At 47.9% G+C, this 14,080-nt stretch overlaps 1 protein-coding gene across 2 annotated transcripts in view; it reads right to left on the minus strand.

The window, feature by feature from the left end:
• LUZP1 (leucine zipper protein 1) overlaps positions 1-12,580 on the minus strand; it is a 102,778-nt gene extending 90,198 nt beyond the window's left edge. The window contains exon 1 of one of the 2 annotated variants that reach the window (XM_059134982.1): positions 12,456-12,580. The gene's annotated coding sequence lies outside the window, so the exon portion shown is untranslated. Of the gene's footprint in view, positions 1-6,819; positions 6,935-12,455 lie in introns of those variants that run through there. The other variant, XM_059134981.1, reaches the window with a different exon arrangement.
• Positions 12,581-14,080: the final 1,500 nt, after the last annotated feature.

Here is a 14,080-nt window from a genome sequence, read left to right on the forward strand (position 1 = left end):
AGGGCCTACCATGTGCAAAGCCCAGTTAAAAGAAATGGGGGGGGGGGGGGCACCGGGGTGGCTCAGTGGGTTAAAGCCTCTGCCTTCGGCTCCGGTCATGATCCCAAGGTCCTGGGATCAAGCTCCACATCGGGCTGTCTGCTCAGCTGGAAGCCTGCTTCCTCCTCTCTCTCTCTGCCTGCCTCTCAGCCTACTTGTGATATCTATCTGTCAAATAAATAAATAAAATCTTAAAAAAAAAAAAAAGAAAGAAAGAAAGAAATGAGAGGAGTTACCAGCTAAAACAACTTAGCTTCTGATCAAATTAGGTAAAGATACAAACTAGTGAAACTGACCAAGAATATAAGGGGTAGGGGTGCCTGGGTGGCTCATGATCTCAGGGTCCTGGGATCGAGCCCCACATCGGGGCTCTCTGCTCCGCGGGGAGCCTGCTTCCTCCCCTCTCTCTCTGCCTGCCTCTCTGTCTGCTTGTGATCTCTGTCTGTCAAATAAATAAATAAAATATTTAAAATATATATATATATAAGGGGTACTGGCATTACAAGCTACAGGATTTGGAGGACAGGAGCCTTGGATCCAACTAGGTAGATAAGATACATGCTAGTATGACTTACCAAGAACATGAGAGGTATCAGCAACCAATGTCAAAATTTGAGAGAAGAAAGATTTACTATGGCAAAGTCAGCACAGACTTCCTAGAAGGGAATTGAGCTGAGCCTTGAAGGATGGAAAAGTTTAAATAGTTAAACGGCATAAGAGAAGAAAAGGACAAAAGATAATGGAAACAAAGATGCTGAATTGGGAAAGTGGTCATTAAATATTTATTAAATACCAACTACACGTCAGTCACTGTGTCAGGTACTAGGGATACACTGATGAACAAAACAGAGGAGTTCCCTGCTCTTGTGAAGTCTAGTGGGGAAGGCAGATAATAATCATGAAGCAGATATATCATTATAAACTGTAATAGGTGCTATGAAGGAGTAACAGGGAATAACGGAACAGGACTAGGCAAGATAAAATGATGAGGGAGGGTATCTCTGATACACATGCTGAGGCTTGAAGGATGCAGCCAGGCAAAGAACAGGGGAAAGGGTGTTCCAGAAAGAGAGCCACAGCTTATACGTATAAAGGCCCTGTGGTAGGAAAAAGCTTGTTAAGGGTAAGCAAGAAGCTGCTGTGACTGAAGCATAATGGCCAACAAGATCGCTATAAGGTGAAGCTGAAAAGGTAGGCGGGACCAGGTTATATAAGACATCATAAGCCAAGATAAAGAGTTTGAATTTCGATTTTATTCCAAGCCCTAAAGAAAACCCTTAAAAGTTTTTGCATACTCACAAGCATACTGTTGAATAAAAGGAATCAGACCCAAAAGAATATCTACTATGTGATTCCATTTTTAACAAAAGTACAAAACAGGCAGAATTAATATATGCTGTTAGAAGTCATGAGGGAGGGCGCCTGGGTGGCTCAGTGGGTTAAGCCGCTGCCTTCGGCTCAGGTCATGATCTCAGGGTCCTGGGATCGAGTCCCGCATCGGGCTCCCTACTGAGCAGAGAGCCCGCTTCCCTCTCTCTCTCTCTCTCTGCCTGCCTCTCCATCTACTTGTGATTTCTCTCTGTCAAATAAATAAATAAAATATTTAAAAAAAAAAAAAAAAAAGAAGTCATGAGGGAGATGGATGGGAGACAGGAACTGGAAAGGAGCTCAGTGGGGGCCGCTGGGTACACGTAATACTGTTTCTTGATCTAGGTGCTGGTTCCATAGATTCAATTTGTAAAAAAAAAAAAAGAAAGAAAGAAAGAAAGAAAAAATCAAATTGTACTCTCTCTCTCTATATATATATATATGCACACACATGTGTTCTCTCTCTCAAATAAATAAATAAATAAAATCTTTTTGTTGTTGTTGTTTAAAGATTTTATTTGTCAGAGAGAGAGACAGCACAAGCAGGAGGAGCAGCAGGCAAAGGGAGAAGCAGGCTCCCGCTGAGCAAGGAGCCTAATGTAGGACTCCATCCCAGGACCCTGGGATCATGACCTGAGCCAATGGCAGACGCTTAATGGACTGAGGCACCCGGGCATCCCAATAAAATCTTTATTTTAAAAAAAAATGGGAGGGGTGCCTAGGTGGCTTCGTGGCTTGGGCCTCTGCCCTCAGCTCAGGTGGTGATCTCAGGATGCTGGGGTCAAGCCTCAAGTCTAGCTCCCTGCTCTGCAAAGAGTGCTTCTCCCTCTCCCTCTCCCTCTGACCCTCTTCCTGGCTTGTGCTCTCTGTTTCTCAAATAAATGAATAAAATCTTCAAAACAAAACAAAACAAAACAAACCCACAGCGATGCCTAAAAGATCTGCAATGCTTGCTATGCTTTGCCTTATATTTCAATATGGTATTTCCAAGTTCTTCCCTTGCTCCCTCAACCCTAATACACAGAGTATAACGAAACGGATCCCAAACTTGAGTACCAAACACTCTGAGCTCAAATCATTGGTCTCTTCCCCTCACTAGCTCCGCCAGTAACTGCTCTGAGCTCAGCTTCCTCATGTTTAAAGAGGATAATAACTACCGCACAGAGTTATTATTTTTTCCTACCATCACCCAAAATACTGAGTTGGTAGACTGGTATTTTAATTTAATTATTATTTCCTAATGTTATACGGAGGGCCTATGGCTGATGAGTTTCCATTCTCAAGACTGACAGGTAGGAGAGAAGGGTTGTAAAGTAGTCAACATGTAGAAACAGAATGGATAAAGAGAAACAAGTAATGAGAGATAAAAATGGGGCCGCTTCTAGGGGCACTTAGATGGCTCAGTAGGTTAAGCATTGGACTCTTGATTTCAGCTCAGGCCATGACCTCAGGGTCAAGCCCCTGGACCAGTACCGAATCTGCCCGAGGCTTTTCCTCCCTCTCCCCCTCCCACCTCCACTCACACTCACTCATGCTTGCTCTCTAAACAAATTAAAAAAATTTTTAATGGGACTGCTTCTAGAAGCTTGGAAAAAGAGGCTTCCAACTTTTTCCAAGAAAGACTTGGGCTTTAGCAGATTGGGACCGGTTCAGTAACCTAAGAAATTATGAGGAGGAGGAGTGCCCAGGTAGCTCAGTCAGTTAAGCATCTGACTCTTAATTTCCACTCAGGTCCATGTTCTCTCGGTGGTAAGATCAAGCCCCAAGTCGCGTTCAGCACAGAATCTGCATCTCTCCCTCTTCCTCTCCCCTTTACTCCTCCTCCGTCCCCCGTTTTCTGTCTCTCTCCCCCAACTCAAATAATCTTAAAAAAAAAAAAAATTATGACAAGGAAAAAATAATCTTAAGTCTTCCAAGAAAGACAATATCTACCTGATGTATTCCCTTTGCAGAATATTAGCTAAAATAAGTTAAACACTAAGGATATTCTGCTATAGGTGGAAGGGCAAGGCCTTCAATTATTTTATAGCATCCCCACCCTTAAGAATTATAAGAACTATAAGGTGTAAGTATACTTCCTATACACTTCCTTAGAATAGGCAAAGATGTTGAATTTTTATACCGCAGAAGGTACTATATCAAAACGGAAACAAAAATACAAGTTCGACTCCTGAATAAATCTTTGAGTAATTATCCCCCACAATGTGTATCCTTGTCCTAAAATGAAAACCTGATTCCTCATGAATTTCTTTCTCCTGATCTGCCAAGTATCCCTATGTCTACCTGTCTTATTCTTCGCATGCACCTCACCAATAAATATCTAAGATTTCCCTATTTCCTACAAAGTTGGCATACTGACTCTCTAGTACTCACTCTGATCTCACCAGTTTGAATCTAGGAACACAGAAACTTGACAACATTCCCAGGAATCACTTAGCGAACCAATACCTTAAAAACAACACACAATTTAAACAAATGATGGCAGTCGTGGAGATTACAGAACTGCATACATTTGTCAAAGCTCATCAAACTGCACACTTGAAATTGATGAATTCTACTGTATGTAAATTACACCTTGATAAAGCTGATTTTTAAAAAAAGATTGCATGTATTTCATCAGCAAATATTTACTGAGCATCTATTATGTGCTTCAAAGTTTATACCAAATCTTTCAGCCTGACTATCTGGGTCTTACCTGTAAGTAATGAAGTTTTCAGAAGCTGACCCTGTCCCAAAAAGCTGTATTACATGAAAAATGGTTCTGCTTCTGATCATGAATGTCACCCAAATGATGGCCTCTACAATAGAAGGGCCACTAGCTATCTGTCATCTTCCATTTCTATAAATGAAATCTATGATCACCCAGGTGTCTGCATTTCCATATAAATGCTTCCATCTTAAAAAAAAAAATAGATATATATATTAGGCACCTACTGCATATAGGACAAACCACTAGCACAACTTCTTTGAAAACCAAAAATATCTCAAAAGCATACTGGCAACTTTGATGGAAGAAAAAGCAAGCAACACTACTGGGAAATAAACTTAATGGACTTATTCTACAGTCCAAGGTGACCCAGTGGCTGAGTCTGAGGCCTAGGAACTAATGCATTGTGCTTCATGGAGATAACCACGGACCTCAGAAACAGACTTGGGTTTGAATTCCAGCTCCACTTCTTACCAACTAACTGTATGTGTAAACCTGGGGAAGTCATTTTCCCTTCCGACCTTCAGTCTGCCCATCTGTGAAGCAGGGTAACCAAATAGCACCTCACAGCATTGTTGTGAAAACTGTATGAGATCTATACCACCTAGCACAATTCCTGGGCACAAAGTAGGCAACTCAAAAAATAAGCTCCCTCTCTTGCTCTTAAATTATTTAGGAGTAAAAAAATACCTGTTAATCAAGGCTAATTCACAATCCCTGTTAGTAATCACAGAACAACAATGAAGCTGTACATGCTACCATGTTCATATTCTAATCAACTCCCTCCCCATCCCACTATTTCCAGTTTTTCAAACTTTAGTTACTATGTTTAGAAAAGTGATTTAATTTTAGAAACCTGGAAAATTCTTCTGAGTAAATCGAGCAAAACCTTAATCTGCCCCAAGGGGAATCCTGAGCAAAATAATTATTTCTGACAGAAGAACTATCTATGGGAGTTACCTAATTTAACCACACGAATGCCGCCAAAGCTGCACACAAAGTGACAGAATCCAATCTGGAACATACTGTACAGATTCTCCAAAGGGAACTCTCCTCCTAAAATCCAAAGCTGTCCCTCCTTACCTACCTAATCTGAGCCAATAAAATCTTACTAGGGGATCTGAATTCCCCCCACTCTGACTCTAGTCCAGCTCCTTAGGCCAGAACTGCAGCAGTCCGTAAAAAGCACTGAATTAACCCCACCTCTGAAAATATCCCCAAAAGGCAGGGATGTCCAGAGGGTATTTTCTCCTCAATCAAAAGATAAGGCACCAGAAGCTCCGAAGCACGAGCCCCTTCCCAAGGTCATGCAAGTCCGTGAAGGTGTGACAGGAGAATCTGCAAAGCTATCTCTGGCTTTCTGGAGATTACACTGCAGGGTTGGTTTTTTGTTGGTTGGGGGGGTGGGGGTGGGGGCGCCAGTCTCTCTCCTTCTCCCACCCTGAAGTGTGAGCACTGGTCTCGGCATTTCCGAAACAAGCCACAACAAGCTCTGCAGTGTTAGGAAAGGGGCTGACGCCACGAAGAAACAGATGCTCCAAAGCAAGATGGTCTTTCTCGGCTCGCAGAGCCTCCTCCAAGGTTATTAAGAGAAACCGCAGGCACCTCTGAGAGCTCTCACGCGGGCTGCGAACCCCTAGCCCGGCCGCTCCGGGACGCCGGCTTCCCCGCAGGCAGCCTCCGCAGCCAGAGGCCACGGGCCCCAGAAACCGCACTTCATTCCTGCGCTTCGGGAAGCCATGGCTCCTTCCCGGCCCGGGCAGGGGCGGGGGTGCGCAGGGAGGCGGGCCGCGCGCGCTGCGGAAAGTTCACCGCGGCGGCGGCGGCGGGCGGGGGGCGGCCCCGGCCCGACTCGCCCGCGTCCCCCTGCAGATTCCACCATTAATTAGTCCTAAGGACTGTCTACTGGCAACTTAAACAAAGCGAATGCCTCGAATTCCTTCCCGGCCCAGCGGTCTGGCTGCGAGGCCAGCATCGGCCGGGACGCGGGCCGGCGCGGCGGGCCGACAGCTGCGGCGGCGGCGGCGGCGGGACCCCTCCCCAGCCGGCCCGCGCCCCCGCAGCCCGGTCCAGCAGCCCAGCCCGATCGCTCCCAAACCTCCCTCCTCCTCCTCCTCCTCCTCCTCCTCCTCGTCCTCCTCCTCCACCTCGGGAGCTCCCGGGCTCTTCCTGTAAGATCACTTCCTTCCTCCCGGGTGCCCGCGGGCCCCGCGCAGCCCCCTCCCCGGCGGTCCCGGCCCCCCGCCTGGCCAGCCGCTCCCCGCCCCCACCGCGCCCCGCGCTCCCTCCCGCTGAAGCCCAAACTCGACCCGAAACTCTCCTCCGCCCCCTGAAAATATCCTCTCGGCTCTCTGACCCAAACACTTCTCCTCAGATTCTCGCTCCCACCAAAAGTCTCTCAGAACCTTCCCCCACCCCAACAGAAAATTTTCCAACTCCAAAAAAATTTCTCAAGGTCTCGCCCCCCCAAAAAAAATCTCCCCTTCCGAGTCCTTTCTCCAAAATTTCGCTCCAACCGCCCCCCGCCCCAACTCCGTACCCCCCAGCCCTTCCCCGGGTGCACCCACCGGTTCTGCCCTGTCGCTCCTGGGTGTCCCGACCCCTTGCCCGGGCAAGCCGCCCCCTCCGGCCGCCCTCCTCAGGCCCCGGCCGCCCGCCCCAGCCTCCCGCGCCGCGCGCTTGCCGCCTCCCCGCGAACCCCTCACCTCGGCGACTCCGGCCCGCGCTCCCGCCCGCCGAGGGGTCCGGCGCTCTGCTCCCGGCAGCCGGCGCCTCCTCCGGCTCCCCGGGACTGACAATGAGGGGCGGGGCCTGGGTGACGCCAGAGCCCTGGAAGGCGGGGCCTCTCGTGAGGGGGCGGAGCTAATAGGAAGTCCCGCCCCCTCCGTTCTTCAACCCCCTTCTCCTCGGACTTGGACTTTGCCAAGTTTTTATAGGTTGACGAGCTAGGTGCCCCGGGCCTGTGCTAGGCGCGGTGCGAAATCGAAATGGCAGACGAGGAAGATGTCCTGCTTTCAAGAGGGGCAGTCCCAGGAAGGTTGTGAGGATTAAATGAGATAATCCATCTAAAGGTGTTTAGCCCAGGGCCTGGTATGGAGTAATCACTCAAAGAATACTATTTCTATTACTCAACACAAGTGGAAAAGGCACTCAGTGTGGAGGCATGGGTTCCAGTCCCCAGCTCTGCTATTAATTCATTGTGTGGCCCTAGACAATTCTTTTTCCATCTATGTTCCAGACTTTTACCTTCTTTAAGATGGGAAGGAGTGATGACCAGATCATCTCAAAAGTCCTTCCAATAGTTCTATGACACATTTCCAGTGAAGCTACTACGTGCAAGGGAACTAGGGCCCAGAGAAGTGGGGAGGGGGCCTTTGAAGGGAGCTCAAATCCCACACCCAGCCACAGATACACTCTCCCCATAGATGCCCTCCCACGTGCTGGCACAGAGCTGCGTTCACAAGCCAGGACACAGATGCACTGAGGGCTGCTACTTCTCTGACTGCAGCAGCATAGCTGGTCTCTTGAGACATCTCTTGTGTAAGCTCCTTATTGCCTGCGGAATAAGGGCCAAAACCCTGGCCTGGTCTGGTCTCTTCCTACCTTTATACACACACACAGACATACACACACTGTAAAGTTTATCCAAACTTCCACTCACACACCCACTGCTTTCCCACATCTGCCCCATGGCTCATGCTCTTCCCCTGCTGTCTCATCTCAACTTACAACTCCTCCTACTTTCCCCCAACCAGGAGCCCACTCTCCCCACTCTCCATACCCGAATACCTGTGCCTGTGTTTAACTCTCATGTGGGAATGAACACATTGTAACTTGTGTCAAATTGACCTCCTGTTTGTTTCTTAGCACTTCCTCACCTCCTTGAGGTCAGAAACCACACATGGTGTCAGAAAACCCTGGAATTATACACCCTTGTTCTGGCCCATGCTACCTGTCTTTGAGTTTCATTCTTCTCATGTGTAAAATGGGGCTATGAATATAGTCCTTGCAGTGTTTGTTCTGAAATTACATAAAATACTGTGTGAAAAGCACCGGGCACAGTGTTCTAGAAATGATGTGGTTGTCATTCTTATTTTCATCATAATCACCAATATTATTTCCAGCTCCTAATAGCACATAGCATCCCTAGTTATACTCCTCCCAGTTATTTCCTCGGGTTAGACTTGGAGGTCCCGAGAGAAGAGGCTCAGAACAGGGCCATCGGAACAGAGACCAACGCTCCAGTTTCTAGACCGCAGGGGGATTCTGCGGAGTCACATCTGACACCCCAGGGCATCTGTGTCACTCAGCACCCCTCTAAGTGGGGGACAGCTCTGAGTTCTCTCTGCAAGTGATTTGCAGCAAAGCTGACCCATTTCTCCCTCGTGCCTTTCCGCTCTAGCTTCCCTGACAAAGAGATAGATCTGTGTTCAACAGCGCTTGGCATCTCTGCAGTCTTCGAGGAGAGCTGCAGTAAGGCGCTGGGCGTTTCCAGAGTGCTGGCCTGTGGGAAGAGGGAAAAGGCTTTGGGGTTCTGATTAATTTCCTGAGCTGCAGACAGGCAAACGGCTGTCCTGAAATGCCTGGGCTGGTTCTTAAGGGCCCTTAACAAAGTGCAGCTTATTTTTAGAAAAAGAGATTCAAAAATGCCACTTCCCATGAAAAGTAGGCATGGCCACAGGATCGCTGCAGGCAAAGAAAAGGCCTTTACTGAGTTCCTCCTGTGTGGGGATGCCGATTTCCAGGCATTGCAAACTATTGGCAGAGAGAACCCTACAGGGGAGGTTCTGAAGATAGAGCCTTCTCTCCAAGACCCACGAGCCCATCAATCATGTATTCTTTCATTCATTCACAGCAAAGGTTTTGCCACAGAAAAGCTCAGGATGCAAATCTCCAGACCTTGGACTTTCAAGTCTCTGCATCTCAGTCTGTCATCTGAAAAATGGGAAAAATAATAGTACCTATCTCATACAGTGGCTTTACAGAGGATTAAATGAAATAACATGTGGAAGAGATTAGTTCGGAGCCTAGCACCTGGTTCACAACCCAATATGGTGGCTGCTGTTCTATTCCAACACATCTTCCCAGTAAGGCCTGTCCTGTGCTACCTCTGGGCTGGATGTAGGGGGAACAAGGAGTCTTGGCCTCTACAATCTTGCTCAGTAAAAGGAGTAGGGTAGATTTTTGGTTCTAGGCACTTTGGCTATGAAGCAATTCTGCTGCAAATGTTTTCACCACGTAATCCATTGTCCCTCGGGCAGTTTTGCCAAAAAAGATCGAAATAACTGGTTGACAGTTTGATTTCATCGTTTGGTTTCATCAAACTGGTAGATAAGTTGGTTTCATTTCTCCATTGACTCAGTACTCCTATTTTTATATTATATAAATTGTAACCCTCAGAATGGTCAGTACGGTGGTATAGAGCTTTGAATCCACACTTCCCAGAACACTTTGGAATGGTGAGCAAGGGACATGGACAAAATGCCCAAACCAGACAACAATGTAGAAGGCTTCCACAACACAATAGAAAGCTCAGGTACAAATATGCAATCTACTGTTTGGAGACTGATACCTCTCTTAAGGAAGGAAGAAATTTTAGTGAAAAAAGGAAAAGTCTGGGGTGTCTGGCTGGCTCAGTAGGGGAGGGACGTGACTCTTGAGTTTAAGCCCCACATTGGGGGTAGAGATTACTTAGATAAATAAACTTTATAAAAAAGGAAAAAGAGTAAGAGTAGGGTTGGGAATTATAGGTGCAGTGGGATCTCATGGTTTTAAGGTATGCACTTAGTACCTGCATAAAAGTGGAGAATATAGAGAATGAAATAGACCTTTTTTTCATTCTGATTTGCTTTTTCTCTGTGGTGTGTGTGTATATAGCAGGAACTTTCAAACAGACTCTGCTAAATTCTAAGAGAGGAGAGGGGATGAAAACAGCTACAAGGCAATCAGCAGTGGGCATCTGAACCATCTGTGCATACACCCATAGAAAGTTCCACAGTTTCCATTTCATTCCAGGGAAAGCCCCTACCCAGACAATTCTCCCTCACCCCACTCTCTAGCCCTTCACTACACTTGAACTTTCAATGCTACAGCCAAAGGCAAGACCCCTAACAAAATTTCCAGAAGCCATAGCAAGACCAGTAGGAAAAGACTTTAAAGTAAGAAGAATTTTTTTGCTGCCTGCCCTGTGCCGCTCCCAAAGAATAACAATATGTCAGCATCTTTTGTCTACTGTGCCTAAACTTGCACTTTCGTTTTTCCCCATATCTCTCCTGCAAATTAAATTTTTTACAAGGAGCTTACATTATGTGGTCATCAGAAAAAACGCAGTAAAAATAGGCATAAAAGGAAAGCTAACCAAGCTCGTGTTGGTCCACTTTTGCTGGTTGCAAACAGTAAGTTATAACAATGTGGTTGAGGCTAGTGCTAAATTTCATAGGAATCATAGAAAGCTTGAGTGGGAAGGAATAAAAATCACCTTCAATTTCTCCTACTGTCCCCCTCAGTGGCGTGATTTCCAGTCCCTTCAAATAGCAGGCCACCCACCAAGACCTGTATTTCATTCATTCATTCAACAAACGCTTACGGATCCTTTACTGTAAACCAAGCATCATACTGGGAACTTTACAGATTCTATCTCATACAGGTTATGGAGGTCCTTATTCCCACCTTGCAGATTAGGAAAACAAGGCTCAGGGGAAGTAAAGCAACTTGCCCAAAGTCTCACATCTAGTGGGATCCAAACCAAGACCTTCACAACATCAAAGCCCATTTCCTAAAGGATGTGGGCTGAATTCCAAAGCGATTGACTTATGTCCTTGGGCAGCCATTATTGCGTGGGTGGCCTTGGCCAAGTCACTGAATTCTTCTCAGCAGCAGTGTCCCCATCCCTGCAAGATAAGGGTTTACCCAGATATTTTATGTAAGCTATGCTCTTTCTAAGTCATGATACATAACACAAAAGGAAGGGGTTCCACCAGCTCTTGAGGGACTCTCACTCATCTTAAGATCTCTTGGTGCCTTCCCTATTAACATTTACCCCATTAACACATTTATGGTTCCTTACCAAACTCTATCATTACTGCCACCAGCCTGGGACCTCCTCCAGGACAGAAACAACACTTAGTCATTTCTGATCCCTTTCTGCCCCCAATGCAGCATCTGGCATGCAGCCCTCCACTCCCTCCCTCTTTTATTTATTTCATAATAAATGGCTAAGGGCCTAAGATGCCCCAGGCACTGCACAGACAGCAAAGGGCCCTGCCTTCTTGGAGCATGACTGTTGGGGTAGAGAGATAAAATAACATTAAACACAACTTGTTACTTAAAAACAATTGTATTAAGCACCAGGGAGCATCAGGTTTGGGGGATGTGGAGTGAGAACCTAACTGAATCCAGGACACAGGGAAGACTTCCTGGAGGAGGTTGGTTTGAGGCTCAGAAAAACTAAAGAATTTGTTCAAGGGCACACAGCGGCTAAGCACAAAAGCTGGGATTTTAACCTAGGAACACCTGACTCCAAAGTCAATGCTGTACCTTCTAGAGAAGTCTGCTTTCCGTCTCCTCCATCTTACTCTTCCCTGGCTTTTATTAGTGAAAGAGGAGTCGGATCTGTTTAACACTGGATGCTCTGAAGCAAGGTTCTTCCCAGCTTTGGGGATCAGACACCCTATTGAGAATCTGGTGACATCTGTGAAACCTCTCCCAGGAATTACATGTATAGGACACACCCACCATATCTTGCCTACAATTTCAGGGCATCCTGAGGCCCAGGTTTAGAACTCACACCACGGAGGACCATAGGACCTTAGAGATTCTAGAACCTCTGGAAAGAGACTCCAGGATTCCATAGGCACCTCAAATCCCCAAACAGACCCAAGAAACTCTATGGAAAGATTCTGAAGATCCAGCCGGAAGATCCTGGGATCCTGAGAGAACCCCAGTCCCACCGGAGTAGCACCAGGGCCCTGCAGTGAGATTTTTAAGGTGCTATAGGCACCTGAGGAACCTCAAGTCCTCATGAAACTGGGGTCCCCAATGAGGAACCCATGACCTTGGAAAGCCACGGTGCTTAACCCTTTTTGGATACTGACACCTTTAAAACTCGGAGCAAAAATACAGCACACATGTTACACGCAAAATCAAGAAGTTCACAGACCTCCAGGAGCCCCGGGATTCAGACCTCCTGTTCTTGAGCTTCCACTCGATCCTAACCACCCCCCGCAACCCCTCAAGAACCTGGACCAGGACCGCCGACTGAAGGCGCACACTTCAGGGTCCTGCAGACCGCGGGGCGAATCCCGGCCTCGCTGTTCGCCAGCCGTGACCTTGGACCACTCACCGACGAACCCTCAGGCCTCAGCGACCTCTCGCTCCGCAGCCCAGCCCCGGCGTGGGTTCCGAGCCGAGCGGGGCGCGGCGGCGGCGCCTGGGGGACTCAGCCTTGGTGAATGGGGACCTGCGGGCACACTGCGCCGGGAGTGCGGGCGGCGGGGGAGGCGGCGCGCCTGCCGCAGTGACAGCTCCGCGCCGCGGCGGGCCTGGGAAGCCGGCAGTGCGGGGCGCACTCGCGGCCTTTCCCACCCACCGGGCAGGGCGTGCCCACCAGCCGGCTTCCTGCAGTCGAGGGCCAGGGAGGAGGGAAGGCGCTGAGGGGCCCGGGGCCTGGCAGGCCTGGTTCCTGGCTTTCTCTCCCCGTTTCCTGAGCGGGACCGCCGGGGGATGGGACCCAGCACAGACCTCCTTCCCGGGGAGCGCGGCCAGGAAATCGCGTCCTTGTTAACTCAGGTTCCTCCTCTCCGCCGGAAGGTGCCGACTGCCATCCACAAGCTTTCAGTCCTTAGGAACTGGGTGTGATGTGACCCACTTACCCCGGGAGGAAGCCGAGAGATGAAACGGCAGACCGCAGACCCCGCAACACAGCAAGATCCCAGCCCTGCGGTGGGAGTGCGTTAACTCCATCCGACGGATGGGAAAGCCGGGGCTTACAAAATTGAAATGACCTACGCAAGGTCGTCATTAACATACTGCTTGGAATAAAATGAAGTGCTTCTTGCATTTCACTGGGCTATAAATGCTCTAAATATAAGCGTGCCGGTGCGCCTGGGGGGCTCAGTCGTAAGCGTCGGCCTTTGGCTCAGGGCTGGATCCCAGGACTCGCCCCACATGGGGTTCCCTGCTCCGCGGGGAGCCTGCTTCTCCCTCTCCTCCCTGCTCATGCCCTCTCTCACTCTCTCTCTGGCGTGCAAGGGAATAAAATCTTAGGGAGTAAAAAAGAAAGAAAGAAATTAAACTCCAGCCTCCGTTTTCCAAAGCTCAGACCATTCCTTATTCTTCTTCCCAGATATCCTGCTTCAACACATTACAGCTGAGTAACCTGGGGGCCAGACCTTGTCTCATTTGTTTTTGGCTCCCCAAAACCCCACCTAGAGCTTGGCAAAAAAAAAAAAAAAAAAAAAAAAAAAAAAAAAAAAAAGTGCTTAGAGATGACTATGGAGCCAGCATGGAAGCTTGAGGTTGGAAGGACTGGTAGGAGGCATCTAGCTAGATTCCTTCTGAGAAGAAACTTCAGCCAAGAGAAAATTCTGCCTCTGTTTGCATACGTTCATCATGATGAATTCTCTCTCTCCCATAGTAGTCCTTTCTCCTGTTGGACAAATAGGTTTGGTCCAAAATGTAAATACTGCATTTTGCTCCTGGCTCCCTCTAAGTAATGGAAGATCATTTTCCTCCTCGTGCCTGCAATATACACTGCGTGGTATTCTTGGCCATTTTATAAGGACTGATGGTTCAAAAATGTTCAGTTCCTTGTGAACTGGAACAACATCAGCTGTTCACCGAAGATGGGCACCTCCCATGGGTAGAGTTGTTTCAGAGAAAAGCAGCCCAGACTCCATTTTCCAGTACTGCTTGTAATTAAGTATGTGACTAGTGTTCCCCAGGGGTTGTGGGCAGAGACAATGTGGG

The sequence above is a fragment of the Mustela lutreola genome, chromosome 10, assembly GCF_030435805.1.
Source record: "Mustela lutreola isolate mMusLut2 chromosome 10, mMusLut2.pri, whole genome shotgun sequence".
In the NCBI taxonomy this organism is placed as follows: Eukaryota; Metazoa; Chordata; class Mammalia; order Carnivora; family Mustelidae; genus Mustela; species Mustela lutreola.